The sequence below is a fragment of the Scyliorhinus torazame genome, chromosome 17, assembly GCF_047496885.1.
Source record: "Scyliorhinus torazame isolate Kashiwa2021f chromosome 17, sScyTor2.1, whole genome shotgun sequence".
Classification (NCBI taxonomy): Eukaryota; Metazoa; Chordata; class Chondrichthyes; order Carcharhiniformes; family Scyliorhinidae; genus Scyliorhinus; species Scyliorhinus torazame.
The window spans coordinates 58582965-58610661 of NC_092723.1; the positions used below are offsets into that span (position 1 = coordinate 58582965).

At 50.4% G+C, this 27697-nt stretch overlaps 1 protein-coding gene across 1 annotated transcript in view; it reads right to left on the reverse strand.

The window, feature by feature from the left end:
* Positions 1-26929, reverse strand: part of LOC140393890 (peroxisome proliferator-activated receptor delta-like) — a 127938-nt gene extending 101009 nt beyond the window's left edge. Inside the window, exon 1 of the mRNA XM_072480487.1 lies at positions 26784-26929. The gene's annotated coding sequence lies outside the window, so the exon portion shown is untranslated. The remainder of the gene's footprint in view (positions 1-26783) is intronic.
* Between the last annotated feature and the right edge of the window lie 768 nt (positions 26930-27697).

Sequence of the window (27697 nt, forward strand, 5' to 3'; positions counted from 1 at the left end):
GTTTAACTTTAATAATAGGAATAAACTGGAAGTTAGGCAGTTCTTCTTCCAGAATGAGTGTCTCTGGAATACATTAAATGGCTGATGGTGGGTGCTGGCTTTCTGCATCCTTCAAGAGGGAGTTGGGCTGGTTCATGACTGGGGCAATGATTGTGTGAAGACATATACTTTATGTGAAGCAGAGTGGTTACTTGCCAGGCATATCAGTCCTTCCGAGCATGCGCTCCCATATATCAATCATGCATGGCTAAACTCCCTAAAGTTTACTTTTTAAAAATTCATTTATGGGTTGTGGGCACTGGTTAGGCCAACATTTATTGCCCATTCCTAGTTGCCCTTCAGAAGAGGGTTGTGAGTTGCCTTCTTGAACTGCTGCAATCCTTGAGGTGTAGGTACATCCACTGTGCTGTTAGGGAGGGTGTTCCAGGGTTTTGCCCCGGCGACAGCGAAGAAACGGCGATATATTTCCAAAGCAGGCTGGTGAGTGACTTGGGAGGGAACCTCTGGGTGGTGGGGCTCACAGGTAGCCGCTCTTGTCCTTCTAGATGGTCTTGGCTGTGGGTTTGGTAGGTGCTGTCTTAGGAACCTTGGTGAGTTATTGCAGTGCATCTTGTACACATGGCTGTCATTTCTCGTCGGTGATGGAGGGTTTTAATGTTTGTGGAAGGAGGAGCAATCAAGCAGGCTGCTTTGTCCAGAATGGTGTTGAGTTCTTGAGTGTTAAACCCTACCTGATCCCCTTATTAATCAAGAACCTATCTATCTCTGTCTTAAAGACCCTCAGTGATTTGGCCTCCACAACCTTCTGTGGCAAAGAGTTCCACAGATTCACCACCCTCTGGCTGAAGAAATTCCTCCTCACCTCTGTTTTCAAGGATTGTCCCTTTCGCCTGAGTTTGTGCCCTCTGGTTCTAGTATTTCCAACAAATGAAAAAATTCTCTCCATGTCCACTCTATCCCGGCCTCGCATTATCCTGTAAGTTTCAATAAGATCCCCCCTCATCCTTCTAAACTCCAACATGTACAGACCCAGAGTCCTCAACCATTCCTCATACGACAAGCTCTTCATTCCAGGGATCATTCTTGTGAACCTCCTCTGCATTCTTTCCAAGGCCAGCACATCCTTCCTTAGATACGAGACCCAAAACTACTCCCAATAGGGTCTGACCAGAGCCTTGTATAACCTCAGAAGTACATCCCTGCTCTTGTTTCTAGCCCTGTTTGATATAGAACATAGAAAAATACAGCACAGAACAGGCCCTTCGGCCCACAATGTTGTGCCGAACCTTTGTGTTAGATTAATCATAGATTATCATAGAATTTACAGTGCAGAAGGAGGCCCATCGAATCCGCACCGGCTGCCGGAAAGAGCACCCCACCCAAGGTCAACACCTCCACCCTATCCCCACAACCCAGCAACCCCACCCAACACCAAGGGCAACCCTGGACACCAAGTGCAATCCATTATGGCCAATTCACCGAACCCGCACACCCCCGGACCGCGGGAGGAAACCGGAGTACCTGCCCGGAGGAAACGCACGCACACACGGGGGAGGACGTGCAGACCCTGCACAGACAGCGACCCAAGCCGGAACCGAACCCGGGACCCTGGAGCTGCGAAGCAACTGTGCCACCCACAATGCCACCATGCTGCGCTTACCAGAAATGAATCTACACTATATCATTCTACCGTAATCCATGTACCTATCCAATAGCTGCTTGAAAGTCCCTAATGTTTCTGACTCAGCTACTTCCACAGGCAGTGCATTCCATGCCCCCACTCCTCTCTGGGTAAAGAACCTACCTCTGACATCCCCCCTATATCTTCCACCATTCACCTTGAATTATGTCCCCTTGTAATGGTTTGCCCCACCCGGGGAAAAAGTCTCTGACTGTCTACTCTATCTATTCCCCTGATCATCCTTCTCCGTTCTAATGAGAAAAGGCCTAGCACCCTCAACCTTTCCTCGTGAGACCTACTCTCCATTCCAGCCAACATCCTGGTAAATCTCCTTTGCACCTTTTCCAAAGCTTCCACATCCTTCCTAAGGCCACCAGAACTGTACACAGTACTCCAAATGTGGCCTTACCAAGGTTTTGTACACTGCATCATCACCTCACGGCTCTTAAATTCAATCCCTCTGTTAATGAACACTAGCACACCATAGGCCTTCTTCACAGCTCTATCCACTTGAGTGGCAACTTTCAAAGATGTGTGATCATAGACCCCAAGATCTCTCTGTTCCTCCACATTGCCAACAACCCTACCGTTAACCCTGTATTCCGCATTCATATTTGTCCTTCCAAAATGGACAACCTCACACTTTTCAGGATTAACTCCATCTGCCACTTCTCAGCCCAGCTATGCATCCTATCTATGTCTCTTTGCAGCCGACAATAGCCCTCCTCACTATCCACAACTCCACCAATCTTCGTATCGTCTGCAAATTTACTGACCCACCCTTCAACTCCCTCATCCAAGTCATTAGTGAAAATCACGAACAGCAGAGGTCCCAGAACTGATTCCTGCGGTACGCCACTGGTAACTGGGATCCAGGCTGAATATTTGCCATCCACCACCACTCTCTGACTTCTATCGGTTAGCCAGTTCGTTATCCAACTGGCCAAATTTCCCACTATCCCATGCCTCCTTACTTTCTGCATAAGCTTACCATGGGGAACCTTATCAAATGCCTTACTAAAATCCATGTACACTACATCCACTGCTTTACCTTCATCCACATGCTTGGTCACCTCCTCAAAGAATTCAATAAGACTTGTGAGGCAAGACCTACCCCTTACAAATCCGTGCTGACTATCCCTAATCAAGCAGTGTCTTTCCAGATGCTCAGAAATCCTAACCCTCAGTACCCTTTCCATTACTTTACCTACCACCAAAGTAAGACTAACTGGCCTGTATTTCCCAGGGTTTTCCCTATTCCATTTTTTGAACAGGGGCACGACATTCGCCACTCTCCAATCCCCTGGTACCACCCCTGATGACAGTGAGGACGAAAAGATCATTGCCAACGGCTCTGCAATTTCATCTCTTGCTTCCCATAGAATCCTTGGATATATCCCGCCAGGCCCGGGGGACTTGTCTATCCTCAAGTTTTTCAAAATGCCCAACACATCTTCCTTCCTAACAAGTATTTCCTCGAGCTTACCAGTCTGTTTCACACTGTCCTCTCCAACAATATGGCCCCTCTCATTTGTAAATACTGAAGAAAAGTACTCGTTCAAGACCTCTCCTATCTCTTCAGACTCAATACACAATCTCCCGCTACGTCCTTGATCGGACCTACCCTCGCTCTAGTCATTCTCATATTTCTCACATATGTGTAAAAGGCCTTGGGGTTTTCCTTGATCTTACCCGCCAAAGATTTTTAATGCCCTCTCTTAGCTCTTCTAATCCCTTTCTTTAGTTCCCTTCTGGCTATCTTGTATCCCTCCAGTGCCCTGTCTGAACGTTGTTTCCTCAGCCTTACATAAGTCTCCTTCTTTCTCGTAACAAGACATTCAACCTCTCTTGTCAACCATGGTTCCCTCACTCGACCATCTCTTCCCTGCCTGACAGGGACATACATATCACAGACACGTAGTACCTGTTCCTTGAACAAGTTCCACATTTCACTTGTGTCCTTCCCTGACAGCCTATGTTCCCAACTTATGCACGTCAATTCTTGTCTGACAACATCGTATTTACCCTTCCCCCAATTGTAAACCCTCCCCTGTTGCACGCACCTATCCCTCTCCATTACTAAAGTGAAAGTCACAGAATTGTGGTCACTATCTCCAAAATGCTCCCCCACTAACAAATCTATCACTTGCCCTGGTTCATTACCAAGTACCAAATCCAATATGGCCTCCCCTCTGGTCGGACAATCTACATACTGTGTTAGAAAAGCTTCCTGGACACACTGCACAAACACCACCCCATCCAAACTATTTGGTCTAAAGAGTTTCCATTCAATGTTTGGGAAGTTGAAGTCACCCATGACTACTACCCTGTGGCTTCTGCACCTTTTCAAAATCTGTTTCCCAATCTGTTCCTCCACATCTCTGCTACTATTGGGGGGCCTATAGAAAACTCCCAACAAGGTGACTGCTCCTTACCTATGTCTGACTTCAACCCATACTACCTCAGTAGGCAGATACTCATCGAACTGCCTTTCTGTAGCTGTTATACTATCTCTAATTAACAATGCCGCCCCCCCCCCCCACCTCTTTTACCACCCTCCCTAATCTTATTGAAACATCTATAACCAGGGACCTCCAATAACCATTTCTGCCCCTCTTCTATCCAAGTTTCCGTGATGGCCACCACATCGTAGTCCCAAGTACCGATCCATGCCTTAAAGTTCACCCACCTTATTCCCGATTCCTCTTGAGTTGAAGTATACACACGTCAACCCATCTCCGTGCCTGTAAGTACTCTCCTTTGTCAGTGTTCCCTTCCCCACTGCCTCACTACACGCTTTGGCATCCTGAATATCGGCTACCTTAATTGCTGGACTACAAATCCGGTTCCCATTCCCCTGCCAAATTAGTTTAAACCCTCCCGAAGAGTACTAGAAAATCTCCCTCCCAGGATATTGGTGCTCCTCTGGTCCAAATGCAACCCGTCCTGCTTGTACAGTTCCCGCCTTCCCCAGAATGCGCTCCAATTATCCAAATACCTGAAGCCCTCCCTCCTACACCATTCCTGCACCACGTGTTCAACTGCACTCTCTCCCTATTCCTAGCCTCGCTATCACGTGGCACTGGCAACAAACCAGAGATGACAACTCTGTCTGTCCTGGCTTTTAACTTCCAGCCTAACTCCCTGTGGTGGTATGTATTAGGGGTATTAAGGTACCCTAGGATGCCGAGAGGCTATTGGTAGATAGACACTGGATCCCGATTGGATCAGCCACCTGCTGGCTCCACCCAGCAAGGCGGAGTATCAGAGCCCGGGTTCTCCCAGCAGCCGCATTCTGCAAGTGTGCTGCTGGGGAACAAGTCTGCGTAATAAAGCCATCGTTCGACAACTTCTCATCTTGCCTCGTGAGTGTTTGATTGTGCTACACTCCCTAAACTCATTTATTACCTCCACACCCCTTTTCCTACCTACGTCATTGGTACCAATGTGCACCACGACTTCTGGCTGCTCCCCCTCCCCCTTAAGGATCCCGAAGACACGATCCGAGACATCCCTGGCCCTGGCACCCAGGAGGCAACATACATTCCGGGAGTCTTGCTCGCGACCACAGAATCTCCTATCTATTCCCCTAACCATTGAATCTCTTATTACTATTGCTTTTCTATTCTCCCCCCCCTTCCCTTCTGAGCCCCAGAGCCAGACTCAGTGCCAGAGACCTGGCTGCTAGGGACTTCCCCTGGTAGGTCATACCCCCCCAACAGCATCCAAAACGGTATACTTGTTTTGAAGGGGAATGGCCACGAGGGATCCCTGCACTGTCTGCCTGTTTGTTTTCTTTCCCCTGACTGTAACCCAGCTACTCTTGTCCTGTACCTTGGGTGTGGTTACCTCCCTGTAACTCTTCTCTATAACCCCCCTGCCTCCCAGATGATCCGAAGATCATCCAGCTCCAGTTTCCTGACACGGTCTCTGAGGAGCTGGAGTTGGGTGCACTTCCCGCAGGTATAGTCAGCGGGTCAACGGTGGTATCCCTCACCACCCACATCCTACAGGAGGAGCATGCAACTGGCCTAGCCTCCATCCCCTCTTACCTTACAAAATATAGCTGCCCTGTGGACCAACTGGAACTCCGCCCTCCGACTCTGCTCCCAGTCAGCTGCACTCTCTGTAAACTCCTGGCTCCCTTCTCGCTCTTTGCGGAAATGTAGGAAACAAAATGAAAGGAGCACCTTACTCCCTCCTCACCCAACTCCCTCAGTCACCAAACTCTCACTATAGCATTCAAATGCACCAAATTCAGCACTCTGTGCAAACAAAGTCTGCACTGTAGGGGATCACTTTTATATTGTGAATCTAGCCTCTGAAAACTGGCCTAATCCAATTAACTAATTAACAAGCTCCAGCTGCAAGTAACCACAAGTGGAACCTTTGTTTAAAGCGGATTGAAAATTCATCTTCTAAACCAAACAGCAACTTTTAAGTTAATTAACTAAATAAAGGAAAGACTAGACTTTAGATAAAAATGAATCCTTATACTCCCTCAGTCATCAAACTCTCACTATAGCACTCAAATGCACCAAATTCAGCACTCAGCGCAAACAAAGTCTGCACTGTAGGAGGATCACTTTTATACTGTGTCCATGACACGGCTGATCACACCATTCTTCCAATGCCTCTCCACAGTTGTCGAGCTAGGTGAGACTGCCCCCACGTGGTTCCATTCTCATCCATATCATCTCTACTTCTTGCCCCTTTGCCTCCATTGTCCCTCGAGGATCTGTCCTTGGTTCCCTCCCATTCCTCATCTACATGTTATTCCATAGCGACATTATCAGAAAGCACAGAATTTGTTTTCAGATGGATGCTGACAATGCTCAACTCTACCTCATCATCACCTCTCTCAATTCTGCCACTGTTGTTAAATCATCAGCTGCTTATCTGACATCCAGTACTGGGTGAACAGAAATTTCCTCCAATTAAAGACTGTGAAGACTGAAGCCATTGTTTTTGGACCACACTCCAAACTCCATTTCCCAGCTACCAACTCCACCCCCTTCATGGCAACAGTCCGGGATTAGGCCAGTCTGTTCACAACCTTGGTGTCATATTTGATCGAGCAGAGCTTCCCATCTCATATTCGTGCCATCACTAAGACCAGCTAAATCCACTTACGTAATATTGCCGGACTGTGATTCACACTCAGCTCACCTGCTGTTGAAACCCTCAATTAATGCCTTTGTTACCTCCAGACCGGTCTGTCCCAACACAATCTTGGCTGGTCTTCCTTATTTGACCCATCATAAACCGGAATCATCCGAACTCTGCTGCCCGTGTCTCACCTATCTTCTTCTTCCTAGGCAGGCCCACCGGTTCAAGGATGGCTTGCATCCAGTCCAATTCAATAGGTTCTGAGATGACTGATAAGTCCAATGTGCAACTTGCAGATGTTCAAGACAGGTGGTGCTTGAACAGTCAGAGTCACAAGCGTTTGTACACACTCTCCAATGCACTTTGCATTTGCGTGCCCCCAAAGTCTCTTGATGTGTTTGATGTCTGAAAGATCCTTCTCCATTATGGACAATCGCAAGCCAAGGTCTACGAGTCAGCAGGATGTTCAATATCTTCACACATGCTTTCAGGATATACCTAAAACATGTTGTCACTGTACTCCTGGGAGTCTCCTACCATGACCGAGTTCCAAGTAGAACTGTTGCTTCAAGAGACTGGTGTGAGGCAATATCCCGCCCATTAATGCTGGTTGTCAGTGAATTGCACTTCGATGCTAGGCATGCTCGCTTGAGAGAAGACACTGCTATTGGACCGTCTTTCTTGCCACTAGATTTGTAGGATCTTGCAACGGTGGTACTTTACCAGTGCTTTGAGATGCCTGCCGTAGGAAAACTAAGTTCCTCTTCCACCTAGCTCCCACAGCACAACACCTCGCCTCGTTAATTAAGATCAACGGAAAAGTCCTTGAAAATGTGGATTATTTTCCATTTTTGGGACCACATCTTGACAAAGGCAGACAAAGATAACAAAATTCACCATTGTTTCCAATGAGCAAGCTCAGCCTTCGACCGACTGAGGGAGAGAGCATTTGAGGACCTAAAATTTGAGACCAAGGTCACAGATTACAGGGTAGCGGTGATCCCAGTCTTCCTATATACTTCAGAGTGTTGCATAACTATAGCCAGCACATCAAAGCACAGGAAAAGTACCACCAGCATTCTCCTATCACCTCTGTGCTTGCTACACTATTCCCGGTAAAGTAATATTTTGATTTTATAATTCTCAGCCTTGCTTTCAAATCCCTCAATGGCCTCACACACCCCTATCCCTGTAACCTTCTCCCATTCCACAATCCTTTCCTGGAGTTCCACAGGGGCCAGAACGGCGCTGGAGCGGTTCACACGGCTCCTGCCTCCCTTCCCAGCGCCAACTGGGCACCGTGCCAATCCGCGAATGAGCAGTGGCGCCGCGCCAACCCGCACGTGCGCGGGGGACTTCCTCAACGCGCCGGCCTCGACGCAACATGGCGTGGGGGTTCAGGGGCCGGCCGCATAACAAAATAGGGCTGGGGCTGGAGAGGTAGGCCCGCCAATCGGTGGGCCCCGATCGCGGGCCAGACCCCATCGGAGGCCCCCCACCGGTGAAGGAGCCCCCCTCCCCTCCCCCACAGGCCGCCCCCGTCCCTGCGCGCAGAGTTCCCGCCATCTGCGAGCAGGTGTGGATGGCGCCGGCGGGACTCTGCCGTTTCCGCGCGGCCGCTCGACCCATCAAGGCCGGAGAATCGGTGGCCCGGCCGCGGACTGTGGCCCGCTCGGCCCATCAAGGCCGGAGAATCGCTGGCCCGGCCGCGCTCAGTGGCCCCCGACTGGCGCCGCGCTAAACGCGCCGGCGCAAATGGCGGCGATTCTCCGAGGAGCGTGCAGGCGTCGAGGCGCGGTTGCGGCGATTCTCCGGCCCGGGACTCAGAGAATCCCGCCCCCTATCGTTGACTATAGACTCCAACAATTTTCACACCACCAATGTTCGACTAATTGGTCTGCAATTCCATGATTTTCCTTTCACCCTTCTTGTTGAAGAATGTAGTACCAGGGGCCACTGTTTAAAAATAAAATGTTGGTAAAGACAGAGGTGAGGAGAAATCTTTTCCTCTCAGAGGATAGAGTCTTTGGAACTCTCTTCTTCAAAGGTTGGTAGAAGTAGTGTCTTTGAATATTTTAAAGGCAGAGGTAAATAGATTCTTGATTAGAAAGTAGGTGAAAAGTTATCGGGGTAGGCAGGAATGTGGAGTTACGGTTACAATCAGACTTTACTGAATTGCAGAGCAGGCTCAAAGAGCCGAGTGGCCTACTCCTGCCCCTAATTTGTATGTCTGTATATCTGCACTTTTTAAATTTTGACCACTTGAGCATCCCTGATTTGAATCGCTCTACCATTGGTGGCCATGCCATCAGTTGCCTCGTCCCATAGCTCTTGTATTCTTTCCCTCACCTCTCTAGCTCAATGTCCTCCTTCATATAATGCTCCTATGAAGTGCCATGGGGCATTGTCACTTTAAAACTGCTGTATCATATGTCCTGGTTCTGTGGTGAAGATCAACTAACTCTAAATAGGTTGAGATGGAACCCAAGAACTCAATTGGAGTCAGAAAATTATATTTTAATTTTGAAGTTCCATTTTATGCCCATTTCCCTTTTTCCTCTCTTGCAAGTACCTCACATACCCTCCTCCAGTATGAAAAGTAAGATTCAAATTCACTAATAACTTAGAAAGTGTTATGGGTCAGGGTTTAGAGAACCCCAAAGTGTATCATGGAATTCACCTGACCCACAACTTTTAATAGATTGTGGTATGGGGAGCACACAGCCCACTCTACAGGTGTGATACAGCAGAAAATGGACAAGTATTTCTTTAAAACAAAACAATGTTTATTCTATGAACGCAAGTTAACCTTTTTAAAACAAACAGTGAACATCTAAGCAACCATTAATTCAAATACAACCCCAAAGACTACAACACTAAGTAACCCTGTAATCTGTCCTTTTAACATCCAAAAGACTTAACAAACCTTCAAACAGGAGCACATTAGGTTTACGTTCAATACTGAGATCTTTTACAATTCTGGGTTTACCAAATTATCCATAGATAGTCTTTGGATGGCAGAGATCAACAGTACAGCTCTTTGTTTAAACTTCAGATGCAGCTCACTGAAAAACAGACACACCCAAGCTTTTCTCAAACTGAAACTAAAAAGCAGAAGTAGAGCTCAGCTCCTCCCACACTCTGACATCACTCCAGTAACATGAGCAGCTCCATTTCTTAAAGGTACATTTCTTAAACACCCATTTCTTAAAGGTACTCTCACATGACAAAAGGCATGTTTATTCAGCAATCAAACCAAAAAGATTTACTGAAGCACTTGTTGCTTCAAATTTAGGTGACATGTGATTTGGCAAAGGCACTGCAGAGTCTATTTACATGACTGCATATTGTAACAAGTCATAAGATAGACTATAAACACATTCAGCCTGCAATGAGATCTCAGCTTTAACCCTATGAGAGCCATAAATTGTGTGCATGTTCACTAACAAGCACACAAAGTATTTAAAAATGGTTTCAAAGGAAGCTCTATTGAGCTGAGAAGCCTAAATTCACTTGGTTCTATGGAACAAATTTATGTTCTCAGTGCTGTAGTCACCTGGGTTGGCCACTTCCCGACTTAAAATGGAGAACTTCAAAGACTGAAGGGAAATTCATCCAACACAGGTAAAGACTAGCAAGTGCAGAAATCATGTGTATTGAAACTTGCAAAAACCAGACAGCACTGAAACCAGCAGCCATCTGCAGAGTAATGAGCGATTCCAAGGCACAATTGCAACACTTGAGGTGAATAAAGCCAAGCCAGACTCCTCGGCGCCAGCAGGAGCCAAGACAAAGGAAGGCCAACGGACATTTAGGGACCGCCCAGCGATCAGGGAACAACTCCAGTATTGGAGAAATCGATCCAAATGATCGGAACGCAGTCCAATCATTTGGAACCAGGTACGGGGTCCGCCCCGAAGGGTGGTAAGCCCCTGGGGACTATAAAGTAAAGCCCCCAAGTTCAAATCGTTCTTCTTTGGCAGGGTCATTCAGCAACTTGAATCAACCCGTGAGAGTGACCTGCCTAAGCTGCCGCATCAACCAAGTAAGTCTCCAGTCAACGCTTGCTACGAGATAGGCGCTCCTAGCTACAAGTCCATACCAGCTTTTGAATCCTGCAGACTCAGGACCTGAACGAAAGGCCATTTGTTCCTCTGACCTGGTGGGCCAATTCCGAAGCTAAGTATAGGCCTTTTAGTGATAGAGAATAGTCTAGAAAGTAGAGTTTATGCATGAGTAGTGATTTACTGTGTATAATAAATGTGTTTTGATTTTAAATCTTATTAATTGGTGTGTTGAGTTATTGATCAGTACTTGAACTTGGACCTCGTGGCGGTATCATAAAGATGCCTGGCGACTCTAGAGCAAAGGTTAAACAAACAGAGCAAATTACGAATTAAGAGCCAACCAAAAGTTCGCAACAGTGCTAACAGTACATAATAATATAATATTGTATAATATAGAAAATCACATCATCGTGATATAAGATTTTAGGTTTATTAAGCTGCTTGATTCAGAATGCCACAGAACTTAACTAAATCTAATCATATAATGCAATCCATATATATATATGGACCCAATCACATGTGAAATACCACCTGCAGAAGTTGATTTTGTGCTGTCTTAGTATAATAGCAGCTTTAGAGTGAACATTAATGCATGTAAGCAAATCTAGGCCTTATTGTACACCAAACCCACTTAGACTTCAGTTCTCACTTGGTCTATTCTGGTGCGGCGATGCTTTTGGGCTTAGTAAATAAGAAAACATTGCAAGTGGGAAAGAATATCACCTCTTGCTCTCCAGAACTATTGAAAAATCATTTTTTCTAAACTAAACATTAGAAAACACCTGTTCAGCTCCAGATAAAGTGACTCAGATTGGCACACTCACTTTATCCAATATAATGTTACTATTTAATATTACACAAGATAACAGCAGTTACATAACAATGGGATTTTTTTTAACATTAGGTTTCAGGGGTCACATGATTATCCTGTTGTATCAAAATCATATTTAGTTGATTATGTGGAATGTGGTCTGTGCACAGTTTTACTCCTGTAATTATGTTGTATAATCCTCAAGGTTGCGGGAGGGAAGTGCTTTTTTGTCACTCAGTCTCATTTATAAAGATGATGAGTGAAGCCATGGGGGAGTGAAGGGTGGATGGTTGGGGTTAGTAGGGTTAGTTCAGTCCTCAGTGAGTTTGAGGATAGCTTTCCAGTAAGAGCTAATCAGTGTCAGATTTTTTAAAATGTAATTTGTATTTAAGAATCCATTCGCTTCTCTTTCAATGGCTTGGACAGATTCCGTATCCTAGGGTGAACTGGGTTCCATCCGACTCTTCCTTGAGTTTGAGTTTCTACTTTGGAGCTATCTCTTTATTCCTCTTTGGAGCTATCGAATGAGTAGATTTAGTAATGGTGCTCACTGAAATGAAGTTAGTTAATCAGTGGTTGGTTTGCTGAGGAGAGGATATTTTTCTTGGTATCCTGTGATGGTGGAGGGTGTGGGGTGGTAGTGGATGGTTCTGGGTCATTTCGGGCATCCCTCCCTTGGCGTTTTTATTCCCCTCTTTTTTCTGGGTGAGCAGGGTACTGTTTCTTTTTAAAAAAAATATATTTATTCAAGTTTTTCAACAAATTTTCAACAAAATCCCCTCCCCCAACAAAAAAAAAACAACAAGAACACAAGTAGAAATTATACATTGGATTTCCCCCATATACCGTAACCCCCCATTATAGCAGTACAAAGCACAAATAGGGGGGGGGGAAACACACCTTAACCCAAACGCCACCCCAAGAGAACCCCCCCCCCTGGGGCTGCTGATGCTGACCTCCTAACGATCCACGAGATAGTCTAGGCACGGTTGCCACCGCCTGAGGAACCCTTGCACAGACCCCCGCAAGGCAAACTTTATCCCCTCCAGCTTGATGAACCCTGCCATGTCATTGATCCAAGCTTCCACACTAGGGGGCTTTGCATCCTTCCATAGTAGCAAAATCCTCCGCCGGGCTACCAGGGACACAAAGGCCAGAATACCAGCCCCTTTCGCCTCCTGTACTCCCGGCTCGTCCGATACCCCAAATAATGCTAATCCCCAGCTCGGCTTGACCCGGGCATTCACCACCTTGGACATAGCCCTCCCAAAACCCCTCCAAAACCCATCCAATGCCGGCACAACCAGAACATATGGACGTGATTTGCCGGGCTCCCCGAGCACCTCCCACATCTGTCCTCCACTCCAAAGAACCTATTCAACCTCGCCCCTGTCATATGCGCTCTGTGAGTAACCTTGAACTGTATTAGGCTGAGCCTGGCGCAAGAGGAGGAAGAAGTAACCCTACTCAGGGCATCAGCCCACAGACCCTCATCTATCTCCTCCCCAAGCTCCTCCTCCCACTTGCCCTTTAACTCCTCCACCGAGGCCTCCTCCTCTTCCTGCAGCTCCCGACAAATCGCCGAAACCTTGCCTTCTCCAACCCATACACCCAAAATCATCCTGTCCTGAATCCCACGTGCCGGAAGCAGTGGGAATTCCCTCACCTGCCGCCTCACAAACACCCTCACTTGCATGTACCCGAAAGCGTTTCCCGGGGATAGCCCAAACTTCTCCTCCAGCGCCCTTAGGCTCACAAACGTCCCATCGATGAACATGTCCCCCATTCTTTTAATCCCTGCCCGATGCCAGCTCCAAAACCCCCCATCCATCCTTCCCGGGACGACCCGATGGTTCTCCCGAATCGGAGACCAAACCGAGGCCCCCACCTTGCCCCTGTGTCGCCTCCACTGCCCCCAGATCTTCAGCGTCGCCGCCACCACCGGACTCGTGGTATACCTGAACGGCGAGAGCGGCAGCGGTGCCGTCACCAGCGCCCTCAAGCTCGTGCCCACACAGGACGCCATCTCTAACCTCTTCCACGCCGCCCCCTCTCCCTCCATTACCCACTTACGGATCATCGCCATATTGGCTGCCCAATAATAGCCCCACAAATTCAGCAGCGGCAGCGGCAGCCCCCCCCCCCCCCCCCCCCCCCCCCACTGTCCCTGTCACGCTCCAGAAACACCCTCTTCACCCTCAGGGTCTTATTCGCCCACACAAATCCCATGATGCTCCTGCTTACCCGTTTGAAAAAGGCCTTGGGGATCAAAATGGGAAGGCACTGGAACACAAAGAGAAACCTCGTAAGGACCGTCATTTTTACCGACTGCACCCTACCCGCCAGTGAGAGTGGCAGCATATCCCATCTTTTAAAATCCTCCTCCATCTGCTCCACCAGCCGCGTCAAATTAAGGAGTTGTGCAGGGCCCCCCAACTCCTAGCTACTTCGATCCCCACGTACCGAAAGCTCCTTTCCGCCCTCTTCAGCGGTAACTTGTCTATCCCCCTTCCCTGGTCCCCTGAGTGCACCACAAAGAGTTCACTCTTCCCTACGTTGAGTTTGTACCCCGAAAAGTCCCCAAACTCCCTAAGGATCCACATGACCTCCGCCATCCCCTCCACTGGATCCGCAACAAACAACAACAGGTCATCTGCATACAACGACACCTGGTGTTCCTCTCTCCCCCGAACCAATCCCCTCCATTTCCTGGACTCCCTCAGTGCCATGGCCAGTGGCTCAATTGCCAGTGCAAACAACAAGGGGGATAAGGGGCACCCCTGTCTCGTCCCCGGTACAGCCGAAAGTACTCCGACCTCCGCCGTTTCGTAGCCACACTCACCACCGGGGCTCTATATAGCAGTCTGACCCAACTGATGAACCCCTCCCCGAACCCAAACCTCCGCAACACTTCCCAAAGGTACTCCCACTCCACCCGATCAAAGGCCTTCTCCGCGTCCATAGCTGCCACTACCTCCGCTTCCCCCTCCACCGAGGGCATCATAATCACATTGAGGTGCCTCCGCACATTTGTATTTAGCTGCCTACCCTTCACAAATCCTGTCTGGTCCTCATGAATCACCCCCGGGACACAGTCCTCAATTCTCATAACCAGCACCTTCGCCAGCAACTTAGCGTCAACATTGAGGAGCGAGATCGGTCTATATGACCCACATTGCAATGGATCCTTGACCCGCTTCAAGATCAAATATATCAGCGCCCTGCACATTGTCGGGGGCAAGGTCCCCTCCTCCCTCGCCTTATTAAAAGTCCTCACTAGCAACGGGCTCAGCAGGTCCACGTATTTCCTATAAAATTCAAACGGGAACCCATCCGGCTCCGGGGCCTTCCCCACCTGCATGTTCCCCAATCCATTAACCAGCTCCTCCAGCCCAAACGGCGCCCCCAAACCAGACACCTGCTCCTCCTCCACCCTCGGGAACCTCAGCTGATCTAGGAATCGTCGCATCCCCTCCTCCCCCGCTGGGGGCTCAGACCTGTACAGATCCCCATAGAAGTCCCTAAATACCTTGTTTATTCTCACCGCACTCCGCACCATATTCCCCCCCTCTATCCCTTACTCCACCAATAATCTCCCTCTCTGCCTCCCTCTTACAAAGCTGATGTGCCAGCATCCGACTCGCCTTCTCCCCATACTCATAAATCGCCCCTTCCGCTTTCCTCCATTGTGCCTCTGTTTTCCCCATGGTCATCAGGTCGAATTCCGTCTGGAGGTTCCGTCGCTCCCTAAGTAGCCCCTCCTCGGGGGGCCTCTGCATAACTCCTGTCCACCCTTAAAATTTCCCCCACCAACCTCTCCCTCCTCTCTCTCGTCTCCCTGTGGGCCCGAATGGAGATTAGCTCTCCCCTGACCACCGCCTTCAACGCCTCCCAGATTACCCCCACCTGCACCTCCCCGTTGTCATTGGCCTCCAAGTATCTTTCAATACACCCCCACACTCCCCCCTCATCCGCCAACAGTCCCACATCAAGGCGCCACAGCGGGCGCTGGTCCCTCTCCTCCCCCAACTCCAGCTCCACCCAATGCGGGGCGTGGACCGAGATGGCTATGGCCGAATATTCCGTTCCCTCCACTTTCGGGATTAGCGCCCTACTCAAAATGAAAAAAATCTATCCAGGAGTAGGCTCTATGGACGTGGGAAAAGAAGGAAAATTCCCTGGCCTGCGGCCTGGCAAACCTCCATGGATCCACTCCCCCCATCTGGTCCATAAACCCCGAGCACCTTGGCCGCAGCCGGCCTCTTACCCGTCCTGGACCTAGAACGGTCCAGTGCTGGGTCCAGCGCCGTGTTAAAGTTCCCCCTGCCATTATCAAGCTTCCTACCCCCAGATCCTGAATCCGACCCAGCATGCGTTTCATAAATCCGGCATCATCCCAATTCGGGGCATATACATTCACCAGTACCACCCGCACCCCCTGCAACCTACCACTCACCATCACATATCGACCTCCATTATCCGCTACAATATTCAGTGCCTCGAACGACACCCGCTTCCCCACCAGTATTGCAACCCCTCTGTTCTTCGCATCCTACCCTGAATGAAAGACCTGCCCCACCCATCCCTTTCTCAGCCTAACCTGATCTGCCACCTTCAGATGTGTCTCCTAGAGCATAACCACGTCTGCCTTCAGTCCCTTTAAGTGCGCGAACACCCGGGCCCTCTTGACCGGCCGGTTCATGCCCCTCACATTCCAAGTTATCAGCCGGATCAGGGGGATAACTCTCTCCTCCAAACCCCCCCCCCCCCCCGACTAGCCATCTCCTTTTCTAGGCCAGCCACGTGCATGCGCCTCCCGCACCCTCCAGTCACCCAGGTGGCGGACCCCCGCCCGACCACCTCTCCTACTTCCAGCTCCCCTTTGGCCAATGCAGCAGCAACCCAGTCACCCCCCCCCCTCCCCCTGCTAGATCCTCATCTAGCCATTTTGCTCCCCCCATGACACTCCCGTAAGTCAGCTGACTCCTGCTGACCCCGGCCTCTCCTGCCATTTCATCGACCCCCCAGTGTGAGAATCCCCCCACCCCTTGGCAGTCAGTGTGCGCTCCTCTCCAGCACTGCCCTTCCCCCCGGCCCCGCCGCCATCCTTCCCTAGCGCGGGAAAAAGCCCGCGCTTTCTGTCTGAACCGGCCCCGCCCCCTCTGGCGCAGCTCCTTTTTGCGGCCTTACCCCAACTCCCCATCCACGGGCCTCCACCCCACCTCTTCCTCCGCGGGGCCCTGCCCCTCCAACACCGACGCCCACACTCTTCCACAGCCCCCACATCAAACCCATTCACCCATCCCCACCCAGCACCAAAACAAAAAGAACATTCCCCAAAAGCAGTAAACACAGTAAACATCCCCCACGACAAACCCTCAGTTTGCGTTCAACTTTTCAGACTGGATAAAGTTCCATGCCTCATCAGGCGTTTCGAAATAGTGGTGCCTATCTTGGAACGTGACCCACAATCGCGCTGGCTGCAGCATCCCGAACTTCACCCCCTTCCGATGGAAAACCGCCTTAGCCCGGTTAAAACCAGCTCTCTTCTTAGCCACCTCTGCACTCCAGTCTTGGAAATACGGATCTCCGTGTTCTCCCACCTGCTGTTCCGTTCTTTTTTGGCCCATCTCAGGACGCACTCTCTGTCCATAAAGCGGTGGAACCTCACCACTACAGCCCTTGGCGGCTCATTGGCTTTGGGTCTCCTTGCCAGGACCCGATGAGCCCCATCCAGCTCCAGGGGCCTCGGGAAAGCTCCCGCGCCCATCAGCGAATTGAGCATCGTGCTCATATATGCCCCGGCATCGGGCCCCTCCACTCCTTCAGGGAGACCCAGAACCGAAGATTCTTCTTCCTCGACCTGTTTTCCAGGTCCTCAAATTTTTCCTGCCACCTCTTGTGCAGCGCCTCATGCGCCTCCACCTTCACCGCCAGGCCCAAGATCTCGTCCTCGTTCTCCGAGGCTTTTTGCCGCACCTCCTGGATCGCTGCTCCTTGAGCGTTCTGGGTCTCCACAAGCTTCTCCATCGCCGCCTTCATTGGCGCCAGCATTTTTGTCTTCAGCTCCGCAAAGCAGCTTTTAAGGAATTCCTGCCGCTCCTGTGACCACTGCGCCCATGCTGCTTGCTCTCCACCCGCCACCATCTTGCTTTTCCTCCCTGCACTTTCCGCTGCACCTGGATCACTTTTTTAACCGCTCCACTCCAATCCATATAATGTCGGGGGAACCTGTCACCTTCCCACACTGGGAGCCGTCGAACAATTGCCGTTGGGGCCCCTCTGAAGAGCCCAAAAGTCTGTTCTCGGCGGGAGCTGCCGAACGTGCGACCTTCCGAGGCATAGCCGCAACCGGAAGTCACGGTACTGTTTCTAATCCTGGCCCAGTGATTTCAGGGAGATACGCCCGGTTGTGACAAGGATGGAATCTCACCCTCCCAGGGGACCCTATTGTTGGGTGTCTTGATGGTGGTTCTTCTCCTCGGGATGGGGTTGATGTAATTATCCTTTCCTTCTCAGTATAAGTCGGGGCGGTGCATTGCCCTGGATGGGACTGGAGACGTGTATATTCGACTGGGGTGCAGATTTTGGGGTGTGCTGGGGATATAGTTTCCTGTGTGTTGGGATGTGCTGGACGAGGCCAGGTTCAGTGCTGTAGCTATTATCCTGTCCCTTCTCAAAGCAACTTATTAGGGACATCCTAAGAGGTTGGGTTTTGCCTCTTCAATGCACGGGGATGCATGGGAATGAGCCGGGTCCTGCGTTTTGGTGGCTATCTTGTTGTCCCCCTGGGGGGTGGGATGCTTTCTTGGTTCTCTTCTTCATTGATGGGTGCTCAGCATTCACTAGAGAAATACTAGATTGGATCCTGTGGGTTAGTTCTAGTAGCTGAAGCTCTTTCTCCGTTTTTTTCCCCTGCTTGGGTGGCCCTGAAGGTTTGATCATAATCTGAACATGCTGTTGCCAGTCCTCTCTGCATAATTGTATGGAATGATGTTGATTCTGCATGGGGGCCTGAGAATGGGGTTAAGCTGCGTGGCATGTACGTAACTCCCCTTAGAACTGCGGCTTTCGTGTATTTTCTTTGTTTTTTGAAAGGGTGGATTTGAAGAATCCATGCTTTGCTCCTGCTTGGGTGCAGATGGATCTGGTATCTCGGAGGAAAGGAGGCTCTGATGGGTCATTGGTGCTACGAGTTGAGGGGGATGTATGTTGGTGCATTGGGCAGCACGGTGGCGCAGTGGGTTAGCACTGTGGCCTCACGGCGACGAGGTCCCAGGTTCGATCCTGGCTTTGGGTCACTGTCTGTGTGAAGTTTGCACATTCCCCCGTGTTTGTGTGGGTTTCACCCCCACAACCCAAAGATGTGCAAGCTAGGTGGATTGGCCACGCTAAATTGCCCCTTAATTGGAAAAAAAGTCAAAATGAATTGGGTACTCTAAATTTAAAAATAAAATTTGGTGCGCGCTCGAACGTGGCGCAGAAAGTTTATCCTGAAATTCTCATGGTTATTGCGAGCTGACATGGCATGGGAGAGTATCCAACCATTTTACCATGTATTCATGGCCTCATCCGGTTTCTCCCTTGGTCTCTGGTGGGGCTGCATAGATATCTAGCTATGTCTTATGATTGTATCAAGCCAGTTGTGATGCCCTCCTGTCTCTCTCTGTACTCATGTATCTTGAGAAGGTTTTTTTCTTGCTTATGATGATTTTGTAATTTTGGTGCATCATGCTCTAAAATGTAAAACCTTAATGAACATTTTTTTAAAAACCAGATTTCAGCACAATAGCTCAGATAAAAAGAAAATTGCCTAAGAAGCACATTTAAATATGTGGCCATACATAACTAATGCCATCCTATTCTATATTTAACAACTGGAAACAATGACTGTCAAAATAGTTATGCAATGCAAAAGTTGTAATAACTGCAAATTATTCTTGAAATGCCTTTTTAATGTCAATTCTTTCCTCTGTTGAAACTACAAGATTTCCAAGGTCACCAACAGTTTCAGGTCAATTTCACAAAATCACAGTCCAGCCATTAATCTGAGTGCACTCAAACTTAAGAAGGATTTTTGGAAAAAGGAACACAATTTGATCTGTTGTGTGAATTCAGCTATTGGACCCAGTTCAAGAACCATATAACATGCTGAAGTAGGATGGAGCTTCACATTTGACCTAGTCATCTACAAACCCTAGTGTCACATGGGAGGGTTTAAACTAGTATGGCAGGGGGGTGGGCACGGGAGCAATAGGTCAGAAGGTGAGAGCATTGAGGGAGAACTAGGGAATAGGGCCAGTATGGCTCTGAGGCAGAGCAGACAGGGAGAAGTTGCTGAACACAGCAGGTCTGGTGGCCTGAAGTGCATATGTTTTAATGCAAGTATTACGGGTAAGGCAGATGAACTTAGAGCTTGGATTAGTACTTGGAACTATGATGTTGTTGCCATTACAGAGACCTGGTTGAGGGAAGGGCAGGATTGGCAGCTATACGTTCCAGGATTTAGATGTTTCAGGCAGGATAGAGGGGGATGTAAAAGGAGTGGCGGAGTTGCGCTACTGGTTAGGGAGAATATCACAGCTGTACTGATGGAGGACACCTCAGAGGGCAGTGAGGCTATATGGGTAGAGATCAGGAATAACAAGGGTGCAGTCACAATGTTGGGGGTTTACTACAGATCTCCCAACAGCCAGCGGGAGATAGAGGAGCAGATAGGTAGACAGATTTTGGAAAAGAGTAAAAACAACAGGGTTGTTGTGATGGGAAACTTCAACTTCCCCAATATTGACGGGGACTCACTTAGTGCCAGGGGCTTAGAAGGGGCAGAGTTTGTAAGGAGCATCCAGGAGGGCTTCTTAAAACAATATGTAGACAGTCCAACTAGGGAAGGGGCTGTACTGGACCTGGTATTGGGGAATGAGCCCGGCCAGGTGGTAGAAGTTTCAGTAGGGGAGCATTTCGGCAACAGTGACCACAATTCAGTAAGTTTTAAAGTGCTGGTGGACAAGGATAAGAGTGGTCCCTGGGTGAATGTGCTAAATTGCGGGAAGGCTAATTATAACAATATTAGGAGGGAACTGAAGAACCTAGATTGGGGGTGGATGTTTGAGGGTAAATCAACATCTGATATGTGGGAGGCTAGCAAGTGTCAGTTGAAAGGAATTCAGGACAGGCATGTTCCTGTGAGGAAGAAGGATGCTTTTCTAATTGGTGGGCTGTGACTAGTGGTGTTCCGCAGGGATCAGTGCTGGGACCTTTGCTGTTCGTAGTATATATAAATGATTTAGAGGAAAATATAACTGGTCTGATAAGTAAGTTTGCAGACACAAAGGTTGGTGGAATTGCGGAGAGCGATGAGGACTGTCAGAGGATACAGCAGGATTTAGATTGTTTGGAGACTTGGGTGGAGAGATGTCAATGGAGTTTAATCCGGCCAAATGTGAGATAATGCATTTTGGAAGGTCTAATGCAGGTAGGGAATATACAGTGAATGGTAGAACCCTCAAGAGTATTGACAGTCAGAGAGATCTAGGTGTACAGATCCACAGGTCACTGAAAGGGGCAACACAGGTGGAGAAGGTAGTCAAGAAGGCAAATGGCATGCTTGCTTTCATTGGCCGGGGCATTGAGTATAAAAATTGGCAAGCCATGTTGCAGCTGTACAGAACCTTAGTTAGGCCACACTTGGAGTATAGTGTTCAATTCTGGTCGCCACACTACCAGAAGGATGTGGAGGCTTTAGACAGGGTGCAGAAGAGATTTACCAGGATGTTGCCTGGTATGGAGGGCATTAGCTATGGGGAGGTTGAATAAACTCGGTCTGATCTCACTGGAACGACAGAGGTTGAGGGGCGACCTGATAAGAGGTCTACAAAATTATGAGGGGCATAGACAGAGTGGAGAGTCAGAGGCTTTTCCCCAGGGTAGAGGGGTCAATTACTAGGGGGCATAGGTTTAAGGTGCGAGGGGCAAGGTTTAGAGTAGATGTACGAGGCAAGTTTTTTTACAGAGGGTAGTGGGTGCCTGGAACTCGCTGCTGGAGGAGGTGGTGGAAGCAGGGACGATAGTGACATTTAAGGGGCATCTTGACAAAGACATGAATAGGATGGAATAGAGGGATACGGACCCAGGAAGTGTAGAAGATTGTAGTTTAGTCGGGCAGCATGGTCGGCACGGGCTTGGAGGGCCGAAGGGCCTGTTCCTGTGCTGTACTTTTCTCTGTTCTTTGTTCCACCAAAGGATTCATAAGACTACGGCACAATGCTAAATGGAACAGAATTACTTTCTGCAAAGTAACCATTTATAGCAGCATAAAAGAGCAACCTATAACAGAGTTACTTCCACAAATCAGTAATACATATCCAATGATACAAGCACTGACAGCAATTATTATATTTTTATCTCATAATCATGTTTAGTTTACAGCAACTGCCAGGGTTAAAATAATAGGTGCTTCTGTCTCAGAATAAATATGATTGTACTACTCACAGTGCCTGTAAAAGGACAATATTCATTCTGTTTACTTAGAATTAATCCACTCCAGAGAAACTAATATCTTATCAACATTTTATGAATCAATGACTTTAAATCTCTTGCAATCAACTCATTTCCATTTTATCATCTATGATAATTCAAATTATGTTGTTCAATCATTTTAGATCCTCTTCATCCCTTTTTGAATACTTCTTTCTGCTAAATTACATAACTGCAATGGCCTTATTTCACCCTGAATACTTAAATGTAGCGCAAAATGATTCTCTTCTCTATGTTCTTCAAGCTACAGCAAACCTATAACAGAAATGAGCAAATTGGAGCAAAATTGTGGAATGGTTGAATTTTCCATCCCCAGTTAAAGTTCAGTACCAACCTGATCCAAATAATTATTTCACATGTTGAGCCAGCTATTGGATAAAAGGACAAGTCCCGAACCAATCCAAAGGACAATATTTTCAGAGGCATTTGGGCCAAATTTGAGCAAAATAGGATTACATTGGGGCTCAATGTGGCTTGTGGAGCCATACAGATGGGAGGAAATTCTAGCAGGTCAAAGGAAGCTCCATATTTCGCAGTGTGTGTTCCTTCGTATCCAAGCACAATATAAATTGGTTAGCCTGAAAAGCTGAGGCACCTCAGACAGTTCCATGATAGGTTCCTGGGCATCTTGCACATTTGTTCAGCGATAGCCACAAAGCAGCAGTCGATGAGCCCTGAACCTGAGAGAATCCAGCAGTCTCGGCTTTACCGGCCTAATCGGTACAGTAACTTACTTATATATTGCCCTGTACTTTCTAGCATCCTACCGTTCTATTGTATATTCACTTGCCTTGTTAGTCCTCCCAAAATGCATCACCTCACACTTTGCAGGGTTAAATTCCATTTGCCACTGTTCTGCCCAGCCCATCTATATTGTCCTGTAATCAAAGGCTTTTCTTCTCGCTATTTACCACACCACCAATTTTAGTATCATGTGAGCTTACTGATCATACATCCCATTCACATCTAGGTCATCAATAAACACTACAAGTAGCAAGGGACCAGCACCGACCCGTTCCTTCACTGTCACTGGGTCAAAAGTCTGGAACTCTCTTCCTAACAGCACTGTGGATGTACCTATGCCGTTGGATGGTCATGATTCAAGGAATCAGCTCACAAACAACTTCTCAAGGGCAATTAGGCATGGGCAACAAATGCTGGCTTAGCCAACAACACTCACATCTCATGAGAATAAAATAAGAGGTTCTGTTTCATGGAGATGTCAGAACACCTATGTGCAAAGATTAGGTCTGCTCAGGCAGGTGGTAGCAGACACGTGAAGGATTCTGGAGAAGTTGCTAGAAAACGGTGCGGACTCGATGGGCTGAATGGCCTAATGCTGCTCATATATATTATGAACATATGAGACCAATGTGATGCAGTGAATTTATGGCATTTAACTGTTAAGCCTCAGAATCATTCCAGGGCTCATCTGGAGGCATCTGTTGGATTTCCCAATTGGCGGTCTACCAATGTACCAAGAAGTGACAGACACCATGTACCATTGGGGTGGCCGCGTGCCAGGGGAGGCCACATGCCGGGGTAGATGGATTGGGGGGGTGGGGGTGGGGAGGAAAGACAGAAAAGGGTTGAGTTGGGGGGGGGGGGAGGAGAAGGATTGGGGGGGGGGGGGGAGACAGATTGGGTGGGGGAAGGGAAGGATTGGGTGGGATGGGAGAAGGATTGGGTGGGGGGGCGAGAAGGGTTGGGTGGGGGGGGCGAGAAGGATTGGGTGGGGGGGCGAAAAGGATTGGGTGGGGGGGGAAGAGAAGGATTGGGTGGGGGGGGAAGAGAAGGATTGAGTGGGGGGGGGTGAGAAGGATTGGGTGGGGGGGGCGAGAAGGATTGGGTGGGGGGGGCGAGAAGGATTGGGTGGGGGGGGCGAGAAGGATTGGGTGGGGGGGGCGAGAAGGATTGGGTGGGGGGGGCGAGAAGGATTGGGTGGGGGGGGCGAGAAGGATTGGGTGGGGGGGGCGAGAAGGATTGGGTGGGGGGGGCGAGAAGGATTGGGTGGGGGGGGCGAGAAGGATTGGGTGGGGGGGGCGAGAAGGATTGGGTGGGGGGTGCGAGAAGGATTGGGTGGGGGGGGGCGAGAAGGATTGGGTGGGGGGGGCGAGAAGGATTGGGTGGGGGGGCGAGAAGGATTGGGTGGGGGGGCGAGAAGGATTGAGTGGGGGGGCGAGAAGGATTGAGTGGGGGGGGGAGAAGGATTGGGTTGGGGCGCGAGAAGGATTGGGTGGGGGGGGTGAGAAGGATTGGGTGGGGGGGCGAGAAGGATTGGATGGGGGGGCGAGAAGGATTGGATGGGGGGCGAGAAGGATTGGATGGGGGGGCGAGAAGGATTGGATGGGGGGGCGAGAAGGATTGGATGGGGGGGCGAGAAGGATTGGATGGGGGGGCGAGAAGGATTGGGTGGGGGGCGAGAAAGATTGGGTGGGGGGGCGAGAAGGATTAGATGGGGGGGGCGAGAAGGATTGGATGTGGGGGCGAGAAGGATTGGATGGGGGGGCGAGAAGGATTGGATGGGGGGCGAAAAGGATTGGGTGGGGGGGGCGAGAAAGATTGGGTGGGGGGGCGAGATGGATTGAGTGGGGGGCGAGAAGGATTGAGTGGGGGGCGAGAAGGATTGAGTGGGGGGGCGAGAAGGATTGAGTGGGGGGGGAAGAAGGATTGGGTTGGGGCGCGAGAAGGATTGGGTGGGGGGGGGTGAGAAGGATTGGGTGGGGGGGGCGAGAAGGATTGGGTGGGGGGGCGAGAAGGATTGGGTGGGGGGGCGAGAAGGATTGGGTGGGGGGGCGAGAAGGATTGGGTGGGGGGGCGAGAAGGATTGAGTGGGGGGGCGAGAAAGATTGAGTGGGGGCGGCGAGAAGGATTGAGTGGGGGGAGAAGGATTGGGTTGGGGCGCGAGAAGGATTGGGTGGGGGGGGCGAGAAGGATTGGGTGGGGGGGCGAGAAGGATTGGGTGGGGGGGCGAGAAGGATTGGGTGGGGGGGCGAGAAGGATTGAGTGGGGGGGCGAGAAGGATTGAGTGGGGGGGCGAGAAAGATTGAGTGGGGGGGGGCGAGAAGGATTGAGTGGGGGGAGAAGGATTGGGTTGGGGCGCGAGAAGGATTGGGTGGGGGGGGCGAGAAGGATTGGGTGGGGGGGGCGAGAAGTATTGGGTGGGGGGGCGAGAAGTATTGGGTGGGGGGGCGAGAAGGATTGGGTGGGGGGGCGAGAAGGATTGGGTGGGGGGGGCGAGAAGGATTGGATGGGGTGGGCGAGAAGGATTGGATGGGGGGGCGAGAAGGATTGGATGGGGGGGCGAGAAGGATTGGATGGGGGGGCGAGAAGGATTGGATGGGGGGGCGAGAAGGATTGGATGGGGGGGCGAGAAGGATTGGATGGGGGGGGCGAGAAGGATTGGATGGGGGGGCGAGAAGGATTGGATGGGGGGCGAGAAGGATTGGATGGGGGAGCGAGAAGGATTGGATGGGGGGGCGAGAAGGATTGGATGGGGGGGCGAGAAGGATTGGATGGGGGGCGAGAAGGATTGGATGGGGGGGCGAGAAGGATTGGGTGGGGGCGAGAAGGATTGGGTGGGGGGCGAGAAGGATTGGATGGGGGGGGGGCGAGAAGGATTGGGTGGGGGGGCGAGAAGGATTGGGTGGGGGGCGAGAAGGATTGGGTGGGGGGCGAGAAGGATTGGGTGGGGGGGCGAGGATTGGGTGGGGGGGCGAGAAGGATTGGGTGGGGGGGCGAGAAGGATTGGATGGGGGGGGCGAGAAGGATTGGGTGGGGGGGCGAGAAGGATTGGGTGGGGGGCGAGAAGGATTGGGTGGGGGGGGTGAGAAGGATTGGGTGGGGGGCGAGAAGGATTGGGTGGGGGGGCGAGGATTGGGTGGGGGGGGTGAGAAGGATTGGGTGGGGGGGCGAGAAGGATTGGGTGGTGGGGCGAGAAGGATTGGGTGGTGGGGCGAGAAGGATTGGGTGGGGGGGCGAGAAGGATTGGGTGGGGGGGCGAGAAGGATTGGGTGGGGGGGCGAGAAGGATTGGGTGGGGGGGCGAGAAGGATTGGGTGGGGGGGCGAGAAGGATTGGGTGGGGGGGGTGAGAAGGATTGGGTGGGGGGGCGAGAAGGATTGGGTGTGGGAGGGGAGATGGATCGTTTCGGGATTTGTGCGGAGAAAAAAGCTTCTAAAAGTTGGGATATGGAGGCGATGGTCCCCACTTCACACCCATCCAGATGAGCTGACAGTGGCACACCTCGGAAGCGCTGCCAGCGTGGGGATGGCGCCCCACAACTGCAGCAGACGCAGAAAAGCCTCCATTCAGACAGGGCCGGGGTGAGGGTGGAGGAAATACCCTGAACCTGTCGGGGGGGGGGGGGGGGGGGCGGGGAAGAGAGCACCTCCCTGACTGACATCACAATTCACCAACCAGAGGCGCGGACCCCTCCGCACCGGCCAATCTGGCCCAGCCAGAGGCGGGACTTCCGGCGCCAGCTCCGGCTCTCCTGGTGAGCTTTCCGATCCTCCTTCCTGTTTGAGAAAGAATCTTTGAAACCCCAAATGAATAAAGTAAAGGGAAAGGAAACAAACCCTTTAATTGGCGGGTCTCCCTCACGTCATTTCCCCAGTGAGAATCTAGCCGGCTGTCTAACTCCCGTGGCCGCCGTTGCTCGCTCACTTTTTTGAAGCGCCTCAAAGTTCTCTCCGCTAATGTTTACGTGCTCAGCGGCCCGAACGGTGACAGCGCCACTGACGTCACCAAGCGTGACAGCCTCGCGCCACCCTCACGCGTCGTGACGTCACAGGAATTGCGGGGGCGGGGTCAGGGCATGACGTCACAGTCCGCTCTGATGCTACATGGTGGGGGCGGAAGGCGCGGCAATTCAAACTGAGCTTTCCCCGCGCCCCCTTGCTTTTGATCTCTCCAGAAATTTGTCTGCCCAGTCCATCCCCTCTTTATTTTTCAAGCGTTTATTCTTTCATGGGATTTGGGCAAGACCAGAACTATATTACCCATCCCTAATTGCCCTTGAGCCACATGGCTTGCCACACCATTTCAGAGAGCACCTCTAGAGTACCATGTAAACCAGCAGATTACCCTCCCTCAAGGTCACGGTAGCACAGTGGTTAGCACAGTTGCTTTACAGCTCCAGGGTCCGAGGTTCGATTCCCGGCTTGGGTCACTGTCTGCGGAGTCTGCACGTTCTCCCCATGTCTGCGTGGGTTTCCTCCGGGTGCTCCGTTTCTTCCCACAATCCAAAGATGTGCAGGTTAGGTGGATTGGCCATGATAAATTGACCTTAGTGTCCCAAAAGGTTCGCGGGGCTACGGGGATAGGGTGGAGTTGTGAGCGTGATTTATCATCAGCCTCTTCTTATTTCCCATTTTCACGCTGTCCCTTAGTGACATAATTCAAAAGCATTGTGTTAGGTTTCACATGGACAGGAGAACACGCGCAAGGACCTTGGAGCACTTTGATGACCAGTTAAAGACGGGTCGAGTTT